The sequence below is a fragment of the Pinus tabuliformis genome, chromosome 4_2, assembly GCF_031772625.1.
Source record: "Pinus tabuliformis cultivar Carrire ecotype Pingquan chromosome 4_2, CPIR1, whole genome shotgun sequence".
Taxonomy (NCBI): Eukaryota; Viridiplantae; Streptophyta; class Pinopsida; order Pinales; family Pinaceae; genus Pinus; species Pinus tabuliformis.
In genome coordinates, this window is record NC_142304.1 from 455,318,321 (window position 1) to 455,339,941 (window position 21,621).

A 21,621-nucleotide genomic window follows, 5' to 3' on the forward strand; every position below is an offset into this window, starting at 1 on the left:
TTGCACTCATTATTGCAACTCTGATTATTTTCATTGTCGCACACCATATTCTTGTTGGGTTTATGTATTATAGAGGAGAGAGACTCTACAGAAGCTAAAGACGTTTGAGGATAGCCAATAACCCATCCCATAGAGGGGGACTCGTAACATTTATCTGTTTTCTTCACATGTGTTATTATCAAATTATTCTTTACATGTCTTGTTGCCATTGGATAATTGGGCTTGTTACTCCTTTCGTTGTTTAACTATGATCATAGCATAGATCAGAATTTTGATAGGTTTTATTTCTATTAGCAGTTGCAGATCTACAATGTTTAGCAGCCATTTATGATGCTGAGATTGTTTTTCATCCACAATCTTAAGTGGGTTATTTTTTTATGTCATTGAGAATAAAACACAACAACAAATAGACAAGAAAGGAATTTTAATGATAGACGAGCTATCAATTGTTTTAGATGTGGTAAAATTGGTCATACTTCTACGAACTGTAAAATTGCTTGGGAGAAAGTCAGTGAAAGGATAAAACAATTAAATGAAAAGAAATATCAACCACCACCAGATAAGGGAAAATCATCAGAGTCTACACATTGCATTGTTTCTCTCGATAATCTTAATATTAATGATGTTTTCAACACTGCATTTTCTTCATGTCAGGATAGTTTGATTTTGGATTCAGGAACCACTTGCCATATGACATTTAGGCGAGATTTTTTTGAACCATTCAGAGATGACATGGATACTATTATTTACCTTTCTAACAAGTCTCAAATTAAACCATCTGGCATTGGCTTAATTCATTTCAAGATACCAAATTTTGCAGATTATGTTCTATAGCATTACTTTATATTCCGCAGTTTCCGCGAAATTTGATGTCTCTTATCCATATGCCACAACAAGGGAATTCTATTCATATATTTGATGGCATCATCAAGATAAGAAGTGCATCTGATCATGAAGTTGTTATGACTAGCGTGGGAGAAGTTACAGTTTTAGAATTAAATGGTACTTCATCTATTAATTCTCGTGGAAGTTTTGTTCTTTTGGCACAAAACAGTGATGTCATGTCTCCTAGCTTGTTTTGGCATGCTCAATTTGGTCACATTAATTATGGAAACATCAAAATTATGAAAAAGCAAGGTATTAAAGGTCTTTCGATAGTTCCTAGAAATATTTCACCTTGTGATGCTTGTATTATAGGAAATCATTGTAAACAACCTTTTCATAGTTCTTCTTTCAGACCTTCCCAAAAATTAGCTCTCATACATTCATATTTATGTTGACCTATTCATGTGGCAATTGTAAATGCAAATAAATATGCTCTGACATTTATTGATGATTACTCGAGAATGTGTTGGGCGTATTTGTTGAAGAATAAGTCACAAATGTTTGAATTTTTTAAAAATTTTCATTTCATGATTAAAAATGAAACTCAAAAAAATATGGGCATTCTCAGTACTAATAATGGTGGAGAGTACACTTCTCATGCTTTTGAACAATATTTTAAGGACAATGAAATCAAACATAAGACTACCATACCTTATAATCCACAACTGAATGGCGTCACAGAAAGTATGAATAGAACTTTTCTTAATATGGTTAGATCTATGATGTTATTTAAGAATGCTAAGTTGATGTTTTGTGGAGATTTAGCGCTTTGTGCAACATATATTCACAATTGTTTTAATTCTTCTATCATCAATAATAAATCTCCTTATGAAATGCGGTATAATCCTCTTTATGTTGTTCAACATTTTATAGTATTTGGTTCTCTATGCTATACATTAATTCCTAAATATAAACGCAACAAGTTGGGTGCTAGGAGTCCCAAATATATTTTCTTGGGATATTCTTCTATTTCCAAAGATTATAGGTTGAATGATGAGGAGAACAAGAAGTTCATTGTTTTGAGAGATGTTTTTTTCCTTGAGTCAGATAAAAGTAATTCCATTTTTGATAAGAAATTAGCTCATTTGGAGAAATTTGCATCTAAGAAGTTCGATTTTGAATCTAATAATCATGTTCCACACACTGAAGGGGGGTTCCCATTGTAGATGAGTTTGTGATTCTTCCATCTTTGACTCATGAGAATGTTATTTCTAAGGAAAATTTTGATGATAACAATGCTTGTGCAAGACCAAAAATTGCTCTTGAAGAGCCTGCTTTTGACTCTATCTTTCAAGATGAGCAATCATCACAACCACTTCAGCAAGCTTAATGAAGACCTACACGTGGTCAAACAGTTCCAAGAAAGTATGATGATTTTGAAATAGGAATGTCTCCTAAAGATGATTCAGGTAATTTTTCTAATGACTTTGAATTCAATCATTGTAAAATTACTGAAACTAATTGTTTTGAAGAAGCTTCTAATTGTGATTAATGGAAGGATGCAATGCAAAAGGAATATGACACACTTATTAAGAATGGAACTTGGAGGTCAGTGGATACTCTTGTAGGTGTCAAACCCATTGGTTGTAAATAGGTGTATATGATCTAATAAAAAGAAGATTGCTCGCTTGATAAATATAAGCCAAGACTTGTAGGAAAAGGTTACGCTCAGAAGGAAGGCATTGACTACACATAGACATTTTATCCTACATCAAAATGGGGCACAATTAGAAATATGTTTTCTCTCGCAGCTCAAAATAGCTGGAAGATACACCATATGGATGTTAAAACAAATTTTGTGAATGGCGATTTGGAGGATTAGTATATGTTTTAGCCTAAAGATTTTGTTGTTAAAGGTAAGGAGAAAAAGGTATCAAAATTGGTTAAGGCTTTGTATCGACTGAAACAAGAATCTTGCGCATGGTATGAAAAGTTAACTGAACACCTTCTCAAGTTGAATTACAAGTTTTTTGATCTGGATGATGCAACTCTTTTTCTTAAGAAAATTGGAAAGTCAATTGTATATTTCGTTGTGTATGTCGATGATTTGATGATCACACAAAACAATGATGACTATATAACATCTGTTAAAAGAGAATTATTGAAATTTTTTGACATGACAAATTTTCGTTTATTACATTATTTTTTAGGGATTGAATTTTATCAGAAACCCAAATATATTTTCATTTATCAGAAAAGGTATATTGTACAACTATTGGACATATTTGGGATGCGGGGTTGTAATCCTGTCGCTACTCTTATGCAGAATAATTTGAAGCTTACTTCCACTAGAGGAGGTATGCTTGAAGATCCAACAAAGTATAGACAACCTGTCGGAATTTTGGATTTTCTAACTACTAATTAACATGCCATAACTTTTGTTGTACGGATACTTTTTAGGTTCATGCACAAGCCATGTGAAGATCATTGGAATGCAACAAAGTGAGTGCACAAGTATTTGAAAGGTACTCAAACATATGGCATCAAATACTCCAAAGTTGCAGATTTCCATCTCAAAGCTATTCAGATTCTGATTTCGATGGAGACAAGGAGAATGGAGTCTCTACTTCTAGTTATTTAATGAGTCTTTGATTAGCATCCATTAGTTGGATATCACAGAATCCGAATATGTTGTAGCAACTCAAGTTACAAAAGAAATCATTTGTCTTCCCAAAAGACATGAAGACTTGCAGGAGAAACAAAAGGCTTCAACTCCACTACTCGTCAACAACTCTTCTACAATTCAGTTGGCTAAGAATCTGAAGTTTCATCATTGAAGCAAGCATATTAACAATAAATATCACTTGATTTGACATTATGTAGAGGCCAAAGTTCTTCATCTGAAACATTGTCCTACTTGAGAGAAAATCACAAACATATTTTCAAATCCATGGGATGTGAAAAGTTTTAAGAGTTTAGAATGTTACTTGGCATGTCAGATGTCCCTTCAGGTTAAGTGGGGATGTTAGCTATTCCTTTGGGATTGTTTTTGTATAATATGTTATTAGTTTTAGATTCTGTTTTTACAGTTAATAAGTTACTGAGACACAACTCTCTCATACCTAGATTGTACATCTATAAATAAGTAATTTTATCATTAATATGATGCTCTTTCATTGTGTTCTTTCACTGTCAAGATTATTTGCATTGTACAGTTATAATGTTATTAAAAATGGCTATAGAATATGCTGATATCGATGAAATAATTGTAGTAGATCATCTACACATCTAGAGCACTTAAAACATAACAATACAAATGAAAAGGCGGACTACAGTCCTTCCTGGATATTTTTAGATTCAGTCCAAATTATTGACTCACATTGATCATGAAAAAGTATGTAATGAACTCCCTATGTAGTATAAATACTACTTTAATTTGAAAAAGAGACATTTTTTTGTGATGACAATCTCATTTCATGGTTTTTCCCTAAATAATTATGCCTCAAGGAAACTTTAGCTCAACCAGTAAGAATTTGTTATTAGGTGAAATTTAGTACATCCCAAATTTATTTTTCATGAGTTTTCTTATCTGTTGCATTTCAAAAAAGATTGAAAATTAAATATAAAATTAAACATGACAATTTTATTGCATCTCATAGTTCAACAAACAATTGTAGTAGAGAACCAAGCTCATCATGATGTCAAATATTATAACATCATTTATGAATAAACAAAGAATCTTATGATAATAGAAATTAATGATGAAACAATGAACGAAAACATTACCAAGAGCAATAGACAAAAAACAAGTGAACCCACATAGGTGTTGTCGCCGATGTTACGTTGAGGAAAATATTACTGTTTTCTGAACTGTGAGTATATTACATAGTGAAACACATAGAAGATATGGATTTTTACTCCATGATAGGTCATCACGACTTTGCCAAAATTTAAAGGAAATCTAGAAACAGACAGTCGCTCCATGGATTGGATGATATGTGAGTAAGAGCTCACAAATATAGTTAGAGATGTTACACTAGACTCCATAATTGGTCTGGTAGGTAATAGATACTTCTCGAATAAGTTTGAAAGGGTTGCATTATTTAATCTTGTATGTAACGATTAAGTTACCGTGAACGAGTAAACTGGCATGAAATCTGTTTAAGTAAACTCCTACAAAACCCACTTTAATTGACAAGTCTAAGGATATACCATTGAGGATGTTACATTTCCATATAATTAGCATGAACAACTACATGTCGGAAAATGCCACTTTAGCTTAGACATAGTATATTGATAGTTACTATAAGTTGCAAGATATAATATTCTTGAAGAGGAATTATTAATTTCATATAATTTAAAATTACTTTGTTAGATCTAAGACTTTTGTGATCCATAATGTAGAGGAAAGTGTTTCAGATTAATCACATATTTAGGATTTCATCGACGTTTCAAACCAACTGATGTGGTTCATCCTCAGCACAAGGTGACAAATCCATAGATCAAAAGGAATAAATAGTAAGGATGCAACATTGGCCAAAGTTAGCCGTTAAAAATTAACCAACAACTAATTTTTAACGGCTAACTCTAGGAAATGTTGCATCCTTACTATTTATTCCTTCTAATCTATGGATTTATCACCTTGTCCTAAGGATGAACCACATTAGTTTGTTCGAAACGTCGACCAAATCCTAACTATGTGATTAATCCGAAACACTTTCTTCTACATTTAAAATTACTATTCATGTAAAGCGGGAGTGTGGATTTTACAAGAAAGCGAGGTTTGGATGAGTGGAAATAATACATGGCTAATGATATTATTTTTTTAATGAATTAAAAAACAAATATGATACGTAGCTTTAACATAATTTTTAATTTTTAATGTTTTTAGTATATTTTCATGAGAGGTTTTAAGTTATCAATATCTATATATACATTATTTTAAATATCACAAATTAATATCTAAATTAGATTTTCTTATTTATTAATTAGTTAGGTAGGTAAGATAATCTATGGGTTTCAAATCCATAATCTTAATATCATCAAAGAGTGCTTTAATAATACATATAATCACAATTTGTTAAAAGTTTCATAACTATTACAACAAAAATTAAAATTATTAGTGTGGTTGACATAGCTCGAGGCTTCATTTGTATCAACCATTGATAAATATACCATTTGTATCTACCAGGAAAATATTATTACTATCATTATAATTAATAATAATTATTTCTTTATAATAATTATTATTTATTATTAACTGTTATTTATTATTATTTAATTTGAAATTATGTACCCTAGGAATATGAACCCTTGGATTAATAAAATATAAGCACTGATATTATTAACTGAAGATAATAATAAATCCAATGGGTTAATACTAAAACCCCAAGGGATTATAAACCCAATGGAATAATATTAACTCAAGGGATAATAAACCCAAAGGGGTTATTACCAAAAACTCTAGGGTTTACATTCCCTTGTATTTACAGTATTAATCCATTGTGTCTATTAGTCCTTTAGGTTTATAATATCACTCCCTTGGGTATATTAATCTAAGTGCTCATATTCCTAGCATATAATATTATTCATAGGTTTATGTATTGATCACTTAGGTTCAATATAAATCAGGTCAACCAAGGGTTTATATATATTGGATTTATAATATTAGTCTCTTGGGTTTATAATACATTGGGGTTTTAGTATTAACCTTTGGGTTTGTTATTCCCTTGGGTTTCCTAATGTAAGGGTTCATATTCCTATGGTTTAATACTAAAATCCCAATGAATTATCAACCAAAGTAAATAGTATTAACCTAGGGGATAATAAACCCAAAGGATTAATACTAAAAACCCAAGGGAAGTATTAACACAAGGGAATAATATTAAACTCTATGGATTATATTATAAACCCAAGGTATATAAACTGTAAGAAAAATATTAAGACCCTAAAATAAACATGGTTGACCATCATTGAAAATGATTGATTTTCATTTGGAGACAATCATTTTCAAAATTCCACATTGGACAATGGAAGGCCATGATCAACCATATTTATTCTAGGGTTTATAATATTTATCTTATGGTTTATATACCTTGGGCTTATAATAATAATCATTTTTGGGTTTATAATCCCTTAGGTTTAATTCTAAAAAATCCAAGGAATTATAGACCCTAGGGAATAATATTAAAACCTATGGATTAATATTAATTACAAGATACAAATAATATTATACCCTGTGAATATTATACTATTGGGTTTTTAGTATTAAACCCAATAGATTATAAACCCAAATGAATAAAATTAAACCCATGAGATTAATATTATAAATGCAAGGTATATAAACCATAAGATATTAAATACCCTCGAATAAAGATGGTTGCCAATTGTTAACCATGGTCCAATGTCCCATTGCGACAATGATTATCTCAAAATGAAAATAAACCATTTTCAACTATTTTTATTTAAGGTTTATAATATTTATCTAAGGGTTTATATGCATTGGGTTTATAATATTAATGCCTTGGGTTTAATATTATTCTCTTATGTTTATAATTCCTTAGTTTTTTAGTATTAATACCATGGGTTTATTAGACCTTCAATTAATATTATTCCGAAGGGACTAACATTACTAACCCCAAGGGGATAATATTATAAATCCAATGTATATAAATCCTTGGTAGAGCATGAATTATATTGAACCTAAGGGCTTAATATTATAAACATATGAATACTATTATATACCTTAGGAATATGAACCCTTAGATTAATAAACCCAATGGATTGATATTATAAACCCAAGGGAACAATAAACCCAAGGGAATATAAACCCTAGGGTTAACAATATTAATGCATAGTGTTTATTATCCGTTACATTAATAATACTCTCTTTGGTTTATAATCCCTTCGGATTTTATTATTAATCCCTTGCATTTATTATTAACCCCTTCAGTTTATAATATCAATCCACTGTGTTTATAATAAAAATATTATAAACCCTTAGACCATGGTTGACCATGGTTTACCATGGCTGATTTCAAATAGATAGAATCTTTGTCACAATGCGACAATGGATCATGGTTGACGAGGGTTGATTCTCATATTAAGACAATATTTGTCAAAGTGTGATGTTGGATCATGATTGACAATGATTGAATTTATAAAACATGGTAGCTAATGGTTGACCATTGTTGACCATAGTTGACCATTATTGATATTATAAACCGAGGTGAATTATAAACCCTATATCTTATGTTTGTGGAAAAACCTGTGAACAGTTTATGAAACCAACGTTTTGGACTAGCTTAGTGAGTCCATCATCAAGGCAATGTGATTTGTATTTTGAGGAGAGAGAGTGTGAAATTATGGAGCTATTAATAGTTATTTGAAAAAATATTTGATTTCTTTTTTAATGTCGACCTAACTGATTCATAATTTTTAATTCTTTACACACACACACACACACACACATATTTATTATTATTATTATTATTATTATTAATTTTTCTAATTTTTTAACTTTTTTTAAGTGACTGGTTTAATTAATTATTGATTATATTTAAATTTATTTATTTGATATATATTTATTTATTTATTTGATTTATTTATTTATTTTATTCTTTTTTTTTTTTACATTGAATTATTAAATTATATTTAAAAGGGAGTTAGATAGATTCATTATTTATTACTCTATTAATTTGTATTTACTTCTTTTCTTATTTTATTTAATAAGGGTTTCCAGGTGCTACTTAATTTTAGTCTGTCATCTCTATTCATGTTGTTCGAGGATTTCTCAATTTCAATTGCCTCATTCACCCTTATTTTTAAATAATGGTCTTCCTTCTGAATTAATTTTGCTTGTTCCATATAGATATAGTGTGAGGAAGAACACGCGTGCTCTATCAGACCTAATTTTTCTGACCTATTTCTTGTAATACCATTAATGTGTTCTTTAAATCTTATGCCAAAGGATCTCCCTGTTTCACCTATATATACATTTCCGCATGAGCAGGGAATTGAGTATACTCCTTTGTGATTTTTTGGGTCTATTAAGTCCTTAGCAGAATCAAGCATGTCTTTTTATGGTGTTAAGGGGCGTAAAGGCAACCATGATGTTATGCTTGGCGAGAATCCTGGCAATTTTGTATGTGGTTCCTTTTATATAAGGTAAGGAGATTCTAGGGTTTTCAAGAGTTTTTATTTTTTGGTTATTGCTTATGGATTCTTTAATTGTTTTTTGGATAATGTGTTTCTCATAGCCATTGTTTATAAAGACCTTGTGGAGATGGTTATGTTCTTCCTCTAGATGTTTAGGGTCAGAGGTTTTGGAAGCTCTGGTAGCTAGGGTTTTGATGACACCAACTTTTTGTTTCGGATGGTGGTGGGAATTTGAATGATGATATTTGTCAGTTTGAGTCTGTTTCCTGAAGACTTGGTGGCTTAGTTTGCCATTTTTCTTGGTAAGGAGGACATCTAGGAAGGGGAGTTGGTTGTCCTTTTCAATTTCAATAGCAAATTTTATGTGTTTAGAGAGGTTGTTTATGTGTGATAAAAATTCATTAAGTTTATCTAAACCATGGCTCCATTTAGCAAAAATGTCATCTACATATCTTTTCCATTCTTCACCATTAAAAGCTCAAAGGACTATAAACCTAAGGTAATAAAACTAAGCCCTCAAAATATGAACCCTTAGATCACTAAACACAAGGGATTGATATTATAAACCCAAGGGATAAAAATTATAAACCCAAGGTATATAAACCCTAATATAAATTTTATAAACACTAAAATAAACATGGTTGAGCATGGTTAATTACGATATTGAGACAATCATTGTCACAATGTGATGTTGGACCATGGTTTACCTTGATTTACCATAATTGATTTTCATATCGAGACAATATTTGTCAGAATGTGATGTTGGACTATGGTTGATTTCCATATTGAGACAATCTTTGTTACAATGTGACATTTGACAATGGTTGACCATGGTCGACCATAATTAATATGATAAACCAAAGGGAATAATAAACCCAAGCGATCGATATTATAAACCGAAGAGACTAATAAACCCAAGGCATTAATACTAAAACCCCAAGGGATTGCGAACTCAATGGAATACTATAAAACCTAAGCGACAAATATTTTAAACCCAATGTATATAAACCCTAATATAAATATTATAAACACTAAAATGAACATCCTTGAACATAGTCGGTTTTCATATTAAGACAATCCTTATCACAATGCAACACTGGGCCATTGTCAACCATCATTGATTTACACATCGCAACAATATTTGTCAGAGTACGACGTTGGACCATTGTTGACCATGGTTGGTTTTCATATCAAGACAATCTTTGTCACAATGCAACATTCGACCATGGATGACCATGATTGTCCATGATTTTCATATGTAGACAATTCTTGTTCGACCATGGTTAACCATTGTTGACCATGATTGGCTATGATTGACCATGATTAACCATGATTGATATTATAAACCCAAGCGATTAATACTAAAAACCAAAGGGATTATGAACCCAAGGGAATAATATTAAACCCAAGGGATAAATATTAACAACCCAAGGCATATAAACCCTAAGATAAATATTAAAAGCACATGGTTGACCATAGTTGATTTTCATATTGAGACAATTATTATCACAATGGGATGTTAGACCATGGTTGATTTACATAACGAGACAACCTTTGTCACAATGTAACATTAGACCATGGCTGACCATGGTTGATTTTCTTGTTGAGACAATCTTTGTCACAATGTGACATTTGATGATGGAAACCCTGGTTGATTTTTATATTGAGATAATTTTGTGACAAGGTGACATGCGATATCATGTTTGATTTACACATCGAGACAATAATTGTCACACTACCACTTTGGACCATGATTGCCCATGGTAGACCATGACTGTTTTTCATATCGAGATTATTTTTGTCACAATGCGACATTTGACCATGGTTGACAAATATTGACCATGGTTGACCATGTTTCATTCTGTAAAACATGGTTGACCATGTTTCATTCTGTAAAACATGGTTGACCATGATCAACAATGGATAACCATGGTTGCCCATGATTGTCCATGATTTTCATATGGAGACAATTTTTGCCATAATGTGATATTTGACCATGGTTGACCATGACTAGCTATGATTAACCATGATTGACCATGATTGATATTATAAAGGAAAGGGAATAATAAACCCAAGGGATTAATATTGTAAATCAAAGGGATTAATACTAAAACCCGAGGGGCTAATATTAAAGCCAAGGGAAAAATATTATAAACCCAATGTATATAAACAACCATATTAAAAACATTAATGCGGTAATGTGGCTGGCCTTAATTTTGAGACAAGTCTTACATAATGTGACATTAGACCATGTTTGATTCTCATATTGAGACAATCTTTGTCACAATGCGACCTTACCCCATGATTGACAATGTTTGATTTTCATATAGAGACAATCTTTGTCACAATGAGATGTTGGACCATGGTTGACCATGGTTGATTTTCATATTGAGACAATATTTGTCACAATGCGACGTTTGACCATGGTTGACCATGATTTTCCATGTTTTTCCATGATTTCCATATGGAGATAATTTTTGTCACAATGCGAGATTCGACCATAGTTTACCATTGTTGGCTAGGATTGACCATGATTGACCATGATTGATATTATAAACTTAAGGGAATGATATTATAAACCCATGGGAATAATAAATCCAAGGGGCTAATATTAAAATCCCAAGGGATTATAAAACAAAGGGAATTATATTAACCCAAGGGATTCATACTAAAATCCCAAGGGGTTGTATTCCCTTGGTTTTTTAGTATTAATCCCTTGGATTATTATGCCCTAGGATTTATACTATCAAACCCTTGGATTTATAATATTAGTCCCTTAGGATTTGAGGACTAATATTATAAATATTATCATTAAAGGATTAATATTATAATATTTTTAAATATTGGGAAAATCTTTCTCACAATGTGATGTTCGACCATCGTTGACCACGGTTGATTTTCATATTGAGAAAATCTTTGTCACAATGAGGCATTGTAGCATGGTTGACCATAAACAACCATGGTCAGCCATGTTTGACCATTGTTGACCATCATTAACCATAGTTGGCCATGGTTGTCCATGGGCGACCATGATTGACTTCGATACTGAGAAAATGTTTGTCACAAACCCAAGGGATTAATATTATGAAGCTAAGGGATATGAGCCCTAAGATAAATATTATAAACCTCAAACTAAACATTTGACCCTAACATTAATATTATAAACCTTCGGATTAATCTTATAAACCCAAGTGATTAGTATTAAAAATCCAAGGGATTATAAACATAAGGGAACAAAATTGAACCCTAAAAGGCACAAGAGTGTGTGACATTAAAAAAATCTATCATATTAAATTATAAAGATAATGATATTTTGAGTGATTATATTTGCAAATATTAAATGAGAGTTGTCATTTTTGTTAGATGATCCAAAAATAAATATTATCATAGGTTATAAAGTTAGAATAAAATAATTATTAATTTAAAATATTAAATTAATAATTATTAATCTAGAATATTTAATTATTAAATGTAAACATTTATAATTAGAATATTATTGTAAAAAGATATGAATGTACAAATGTGTCATATCTTAGGCTCTAATTTAGGAGAATTGTTAGTAAGTTTAAGTAATTTTTATTGTAAATGGACACTTGTTATTTTATAAATGATCCCTAATTAGAGGTAGCTAGGACATTGAACTTATAAGTAGCTCATTGCAAGAGGGTTTTGTTATTCGGGTGTAAACTCTTGCAAAATTCCAAATGTAATTTATTTCTTTATTAATAAAATTACGTGTCTGAGGACAGTTTTACATTATTGTGGTATGGGAGCTCTAGTAATGCTGCAGCTAATGTGAGGAGGAGATTCTAGTTCTATAAGTTGTTGGAAAACTCCATTGAATTGATCAACAATTGATTGGTATGAAAATTGTCCAATTTTTGTTTAAAAGGAAAATAAATTTGATTATTTTATTGATTTATTCTTGTTGTAAATTTGAAAATCAATTTGTTATTATTATCAAAAAAATTTATTGGTTGGGGCATGGATAGTCACTCCTTCTATTAGGTTGGGCTTGGTAGTGTACAACTTGGGCTTATCATCATCCTCAGCCTCTATGGTTAGATGATAGGTTCTTAAGCAGAAAGGAAACTTGCCTCCATATAAACTGACAATTTTTTTGAGCAAACGAAATGAAAGCCTAACCTAATCCTAACACTACCCCATCACTCACAATCGAATCCACAAGCTAGTTCTCGATTCCGCATGCCATCAATACCTTAGGGGCCCCCACCTTCTCAGATTTATCATTGGTGGGCTCAAGTTTATGGTCTCGCAGACATAAGCACCGCTTCTGCTAATTCCACTCATGTAACATTGGCTGTATTTGCAAGCCTGCTGGTTATGAATGTGGGCAAGGGATTTGTTGTATAAAATTGGATTTTGGGATTGCAGTTCACGCACACAAGATCACTGCCTGTGTTCGGAACCATGAGAACTTTTTGTGGAGGTGTTCCTATGTTCATTTCCACAAAATAAAGAGTGATTCCCATGTCTAACACAACAAAGGCTACTAGAAGTTACATGGGTTGGGGTTCCAATATTTCATTTCTTTCAAATTTGTACAATTAAATCTCTTGGGAGTGACAGAAACCCCATAAATTTATCTTTTTTTGATGTTAATTTTCAACTGAAATGAACAAGAAATGTTTGGCAAAATGTCTATCCAAGGTCTCACGCTTTTTTGATACGCTTTACTTCATTTTTTTTTAAGATTTATCTTCAAGTATTTAAGGTCACATGCATTGCAAGACAAAAAGCTAAGAAGGTGAAAGCTTTGAAGTGTTCCGATTTGGATTTCTAGGAGAATTGGAGAATGGTTTTAATTCTCTGATACTTTAGCTGGCTCGAGGTTAAGTGAATATCTTCCTCGAAGCCTAGGTCATCAGAGTCTTTCAGGCACAACGGATTTACAAGGCAGGTTTTAGTGGTAACTTAAAAAAAAAAAAATTAATCACTCTTATAAAGTGATTTTCAATTAAATGGAGAGATAATTTCTTTTTGTAATGGAGAAATAAGGTGAGTTGGATAATTTCTCAAAGAAGTGATTTTTATTTTAAAATCTATAAACTTGGGTTCATCACATTGTAACTCAAAGTAATTTTACTTTGGGGGTGGGTAACAATTTTTTTTATTAGGATTTGCAAGAGCATTGTAAAAGTCAAATTTTGAAAGTTACTTTGTAAATATTTGAGAAATTGACTAGAGCTAAGTGAAAAGCTCAGTAATTTTTCTCATGTTTGAACGACTATAGGAGGGTCAAGGCCAAGCCCCAATAGATCATTTTTTTTCTAGTGTGTTGCATGTTGTGTTGCCAATCTTGATATATTTTTCTGAGCCTGATTCTCGTTGTAAAGCTTCAACACTACAATGTCAAAGTTGATTAATTTGTTTTTTGATTTTGACAAACTTGAAGGCACAAAATCTTACAAAACATGGCAACGCCTCATCGAAAGCACTCTCATTTATAATGAGCTTTGGCATGATATATGTTATGGTGATATTAAGCCAAATAAACCCACGGATGTAGCTACACTAGAAAAATGGGAAGTTAAGAATGCCAAAGCATTAGCTCTCATTAAATCTTCTGTTAATGATGAAATGTATGTCCATATAGCAAATGCTACAGATGCATGGTCTACTTTGTGAATTTTTAAAGACTTCTTTGACACTTAGTCTGAATCAAAGAATGTTGATCTACAGTTAAAATTGTTGCAACAGAAATTGACTGAATGAGATCATGTCCTTGAATACATCTCTAGACTTAAGAATATTAAGTAGGAAATCATTAATGCTAGTTTTCAAGTAGTAGATGGTAGTTTAATGGTCACAATTTTAACTGTTGGACTTCATTCTCCCTACACACATTTTTTGGAAACTCTACAATTAACTGGAAACTTAGAGAAACTAAAGTTTGATGAGCTATGTGAAATGTTGACCGAACATGATAAAACGTTTGGGAAGAAAAAGAATGTTGGTGAAGATATCTTTTTCGCAAAGGCCAGCACTAGTAAATCATTAACTTACAGTTCTAGAAGCATAGGCATAGGGAATTTCAATCAGAATCAAGCAACACATAATGTACAAAGTCATGGTCAAAGCCAAGTAGAGGAAACAACTTTAAAAGTGGCAACCGTTCAGGCAGGAATAGGTAGAGGAAACAGTCAAGGAAGAGGCTATTTTCAAGGAAGAGGAAATAATCAAGGTAGAGGACAACCTCAAAACAAAAGTCAAAGAAGAGGCAGAGGACAATCTATAGGAAGAGGAAGAGACTTAAATCAAATTGTGTATCAAAGATGTCAGAAAGTTGAACATTATGCTGAACATTGTCGAACTTCTATTGATAAAATACCCAAGTTTCATCAACACTCAGCACAATTTGCAAATGATCAAGATGATAATGGTTTAGAATATGTCTTTACTTCTTCGCTGGCATTATAACATTCCTCCTATCTTAGAAGTGATTATGAAGGTTTTTGGATCTTGGAGTCAGGAGCAACTCAGTGGATGACTTGTCAATGAGACATCCTTTGAAATTTTCAAGATTGCCAACTTAATTCCATCTTTCTTGCAAATGATACAAAACATACTCCTTATGGAAAAGGTGCAGTTAAAGTTTCTCTCCCTGGAATTGGAGAAAAAATGATTTCAAATGTATGGTATGTACCAACCTTTAAGAAGACTTTTTTTATCTTTAGTCACGATTTGATAAGCAGGACATCAGGTAATTATGGAAGATAGCTTAGTTAAGATTAATTCAGTCGAACAGAGCTTGCAAACTATGATGATAGGTTATGAAGATAGAAAATTTTTAAGGATGAAAGGGACAGTTATTCCAAGGCATTCTGACTTTGCAGGGGCAGTGACTACTAGAATTTCACCTATAAGATTGTGGCATGTAATATATGGACATTTAAATTTTGGAAGTCTTTCTCAGTTTCAAAAAAAAGGATGGGTAAGGGTCTTCTGACATTCAAAAAGGAAAATGAAAAGTGTGAAGCTTCCATTTATGGAAAGCAAAGTCGAGAAATTTTTCCAACAGGTTCTTGGCATGAAAATAGGCTACTGCAACTAATTCACAGTGATGTTTGTGGACCACTACAAACTTCATTAGGTGGTTACAAATATTTCTTAATATTCATTGATGATTTCAATAGAATGACTCGGGGTTTATTTCTTGAAGAAAAAGTCAGAAGCATTTGAAAAGTTTAAAATTTTTCTCCAACTTGTTGAAAATGAAGTCAAAGAAAAGATAGGGAGTCTCATGACAGATAATGGAGGAGAATTCGCTTCAAAAAAATTCAAAACTTATTGCAGCGATAATGGCACAAGAAGACATCTTACAAATGTTTACACTTGATAGCAAAATGGAGTAGTAGAAAGAATGAATCGCACCTTGTTAGGAATGGCAAGATCCATGTTAACTTTCGAAAAGTTAAGTCCAACATATTGGGCAGAAGAAATTCATATAGTTGTCTACTTAAGAAACAGATATCCAATTGCTTCTTTAGATGGAATCACACCTTATGAAGCTTGGTTTTGTTTTAAACATTGAGTTAAACATCTTAGAGTTTTTGGATCAATATGTTATGCCATAGTTCCGAAAGAAAAAAGAACTAAGCTTGACTCAAGAAGTTTGAAATGCACAATGATTGGATATTCTGATGAGAAGAAAGGGTAATGTATTTTGACCAATGGAAAATTTATTGTGAGAAGGGATGTAAATTTTAATGAAACTGAGAGTAAGAGTGTTGAATAAATAGAAAGTCTTCTTCAAAAGTTAGAAACTAAAGGCATTCAAAGAAAAGGAAATATGCAAAGTCAACCAAATTCACCAAATTGGTATGAACTTGATTTTTTTTCATCTGAAGATGATTCATCCTGTCCATCTACTTCAACAACACCATCTGGATCTTTTAGCAGTTCATTCGCATCTCCAAGCAACAACAGTTCTTTTGACAGTGATTCTCCACCTCCAGAATCTTCAACTGATCGACGAACATCAATGTACATTAGTCCTCTTTACAATGATGGTGACTTTTCAGAATCTCAAACAAGTGAGGATAAACTACCAAAACGGGCAATTCAAATTTTGAAATATGTAAGGCCTCATAAGAAGAATAAAATAGGAACAAGGAAGTCACACAGAAGTGAAGGAAATTTCGCATTGATAGCAAATGATTTTACTAAACCTTCCACATACAATGAAGTAGTAAAACGTAAAGAATGGAAACAGGCTAAGATTGAAGAATATCAAGCAGTAATTAATAACAACACTTGGAAACTTGTTGATTGTCCTCAAAATGTTAAACCCATAGTATGTAAATGGTTTTATAGAGTTAAGTACAATCAAAATGGAGAACTTGAAAAGTATAAAGCGAGAATTGTGGCTAAAGTTTTTGCACAGCAAGAAGGCATTGGTTATGAGAAAACTTTTGCTCCTACAGTTAAATGGAGCACCATCTGATTAACACTTGCATTCGTCACTCAGAAAGGATGGAAAGTTCATCAAATGGATGTAAAAAGTGCTTTTCTCAACGAGGATTTACAAGAAGAGGTATATATGACACAACCACCATGTTTTGAAATTGAAGGGAATGAACGTAATGTTTGCAAATTGATCAAGGTTTTATATGGGTTAAAACAAGCTCCCCGAGCTTGGTATACAAAAATGGATGAATACCTTAGGAATGTTGGTTTTCAACGAAGTGAATGTGATGATACTTTGTATGTGCGACAACAGGGTAAATATCTGGTGATTCTTGCTATGTATGTAGATGATTTGATTATTACTAGAAACGATGATGATCATATTGCACACGTGAAAACGGAGTTACATACAAGTTCTAAGATGACAGATTTGGGATTACTTCACTACTATCTTGGAGTTGAAGTCTTCGAACGTCCACATAATATTTTCATTTCTCAGAGGAAGTATGTAGCAGAGGTTCTTCAATGATTTAGAATGAAGGATTGCAAGCCCGTTCTTACCCCCATGGAGAAAAACTTGAAACTTTCAAAATTTGAAGGGGGGAAAGGGTGGATAGCACTACTTATAGACAGTTGATTGGAAGCTTGATTTATTCGATAAACACTCACCCTAATCTATCTTATGCAGTGAGTATTCTTTTACATTTTATGCAGGAACCACGAGATAACCACTGGAATGTAGCCAAAGGTGTTCTTCGATATATCGAAGGAACAAAAGTTTTTGGTCTTCTCTACAAAAAGATTAAAAACTTTGTACTTAGTGGTTTTCCAGATGGCGACTTTGCTAGAAGTATCGATGATCAAGCATCAACATCATGTTATTTAATGAGCATGGGGTCAGCAACAATGTCTTGGAGTTTTAAGAAACAAGCTACAGTGGCCATTTCTTCAGCAGAAGCATAGTATATTTCAACATGGGAAGGAGCATGTGAAATTGTTTGGTTGCACAAAATTTTGCAAGACTTGAGCATTTATCAGGCAGAAGCTACGTCATTACTCATTAAGAACCAGTTAGCCATAAAGCTTGCCAAGAATCTAGTTTTTCATTCGAAAACAAAGCATGTGGACACCAAGTATCATCATATCAAATCTCTCATTGCCAAGGATGTCCTTAAGCCAATTTATTGTCCTTTAGAACATCTTATCTCTGACATTTTCATGAAACCTCTTGGCATAATAAAATTTACTAAGTTCAAGGATGAACTTGGTATCTGTTGTAATGTATCCTTGGATCATATGGAGAAGCGTTAGATGATCCAAAAATAAAATATTATCATAGGTTATAAAGTTAGAATAAAATAATTATTAATTTAAAGTATTAAATTAATAATTATTAATCTAGAATATCGAATTATTAAATGTAAACATTTAGAAGTAGAATATTGTTGTAAAAAGATATGACTCTACAATTGTGTCGTATCTTAGGCTCTAATTTAGGAGAATTGTTAGTAAGTTGTTTAAATAGCTTTTATTGTAAATGGACACTTGTTATTTTATAAGTGATCCCTAATTAGAGGTAGTTAGGACATTGAGCTTATAAATAGCTCATTGCAAGAGTGTTTTGTTGTTCACGTGTAAACTCTTGCAAAATTGTAAAAAGACACTTCTACATTATTTTTTTAAAATAAAAAATATATGTATTACATAAAAAAACCTTATAAATTCAAATAAAATAAAAAAACCAAAAAGCTCTAAATAATTAAATTTAACTATCTCCAAAATATCAACTTTAAATAATTAAATTTAGCTTTATCTCGAAAATATTGTTTAAAAAACTATAAAACAAATCCATTTAGGAAAATTACCATATTAACGAAATACAATTAACTTAACTTCAAGTTCTTTGTCTATAATTTCTTTTCATATTAGCAAAGTTCAAAATTATTTTATGGAAAGGTAATAAGGCAATAAGTATTAAGTATTATTAAAAAATTAATAAAAGTTAATAATTAATTCAATGAATAAAATAAAAAAATGGGGTTTTATTTACTAATTAAATATTTATTTTATTTTTTTAATTTTTTTATCTTATATATTAGATGGTAATAAAGTAATATTTCACCTCTATTTTATCCTTGGGTTGAGAATTAAATAATATTTAATAATAGCTTAATATTTATTATATAAAATATATATTCAATGGATTCCACAAAGTTAATCCTTTCCCTTCAATATACCTCTTCCTAGTTGTCAAGTGACTCATCTCCCGCTGTATCGTTGAAATGTGAATTCATTATGACATGACACATTAATTTTTTTGAGCGAACGAAGCCTCTTTAACAATAGTATCATTCCTACATCACAGTCTACTATGTTGCCATAGTATAACTCTTCAATATGTTTTGCAATTGATGATTTTAACGAAGAGTACAGGTGCACAGTGGCATTCATGTCTGGCTATGATGTCATTTTGTTCCCTGTTTTCCTCCTCCAGGCACAGGTAAGTCAAAGTTGTTTCGCAGCACTCACAATATCTCATATAGCTTTAGAATTTCTAAATTGAGTTAAATATTTTACATAGGCTACGAATTTTTAAATGTAATTTAAATTTTAAATTGAATTACGCTATCCTAATAATTTGGATAAACAACATTTCTATTAATTTTGCAACATCCAAAAGTCCTTACTAAAATCCTTACTAGAGGGAACTAAATGTAAATAATAATAATGTATAAGTATTGCCTCAACAATAAACCAAAAGTTTAACTATTGTGACATGTTATACGATGGATGAAGTTATACATGCTGCTAGGTTAAGCTGGCTGTTGCGCGTGCTCTAGCGGGAGGAAACCTAATGAACTTCTACAAAACTACTTGCCCAACAACATGAGAGAGATGGCACCCCAACTTTTCTGGCAACATTTCAACAAGAATGAGAAATATGCAATCATATGTCGGCAGGTTTGAACAATTCCAAATATTTTGTTGAAGCCAAGAATTTGCAGTCAATGTAGTAACAACGAAGCAGAGGGAATTCTTATGCCTATGTGACCATGTCAAATTAAGTTTTACAATTTCAAAATCAAACGTGCATATTTATGCAAATCAATGCATTGTATCATATCTAAACAATACCACGCTTTGATCTCTATTGTATACATGCACATGATATGTTTCTAGTTACGTATTTGCACATAAGAATGGAAATCTCGCTAGCACTTAAAACTGCTTAACCTAAGCCCTCGTTACCAAAAAATTTGAAAGGCAAGAGGGCCTCAACATTGCATTTGAATTGATGGTAGCAATCAAAGGATTCAATAACAACGACAGGCATGGCTATCACAAAACCAGAAATTCAAGGGCTGGATGTTTGCATCTCCGACGTGGGAAAGTAGTCGTTACGAAGATCCACCAAACACGTAATGATCAAAATCTCAACGAAGCGTCCCATATGAAAATGGCACAAACAACAATAAATATGAGAAGCTCTAAGATATGTAATTGTTGCATGATATATGCAATTGGAATATCCTGAGAATCTAGGAATAAATCAAATGCCAATTTCCAAAAGTCTGTATAATTTGAAATCATCGTTTCACTGCCTTCGTGATGGTTTTGAGTTCATCCAACATTCCGTGAACGCCATAGAGGTGACCTACAACGTCTGCAACGATAGAAAGTTTTGTGGAGACGATTCTTCTCTGAGAAAACTTGGGCTCAGAATTGCATCCAACTGCCCAAAATTAAAATTAACCCACGAGCTCCTATATGAAAATGGTGGTGTACACTAGAAGAGCCACGATCGCTTCCACCTGAACCGCCATGATCCATCATTTAATCGTCCGAGAATCAAAGCGGTGGCTCTTCGAAATCAACCCAACTTTCTTGACTTCATGTTCCTCCGGCAAGGCATGCACGTCCAAACGGGGATCCACGATTTGCGGCGCTTACATTAGCACAGAACACGTGACAACAACGCTTCGACCTTCGTTGTAGAGCAGCCGTAGATATCGTCTAAGACGAAGCATATTCCATAAATATTTTGTTTCGAGTTAATAGCGACCGTAGATAAATAAAAATATAAAAGTCAACCACGACGGTACATCCGATTAATAGCTATCGTAGATAAATAAAAATATAAAGGTTAACGACGACGGTACATCCCCACCTGATGGTGAAATGGGGAGCCAGTATATCCACCTTAGGGTG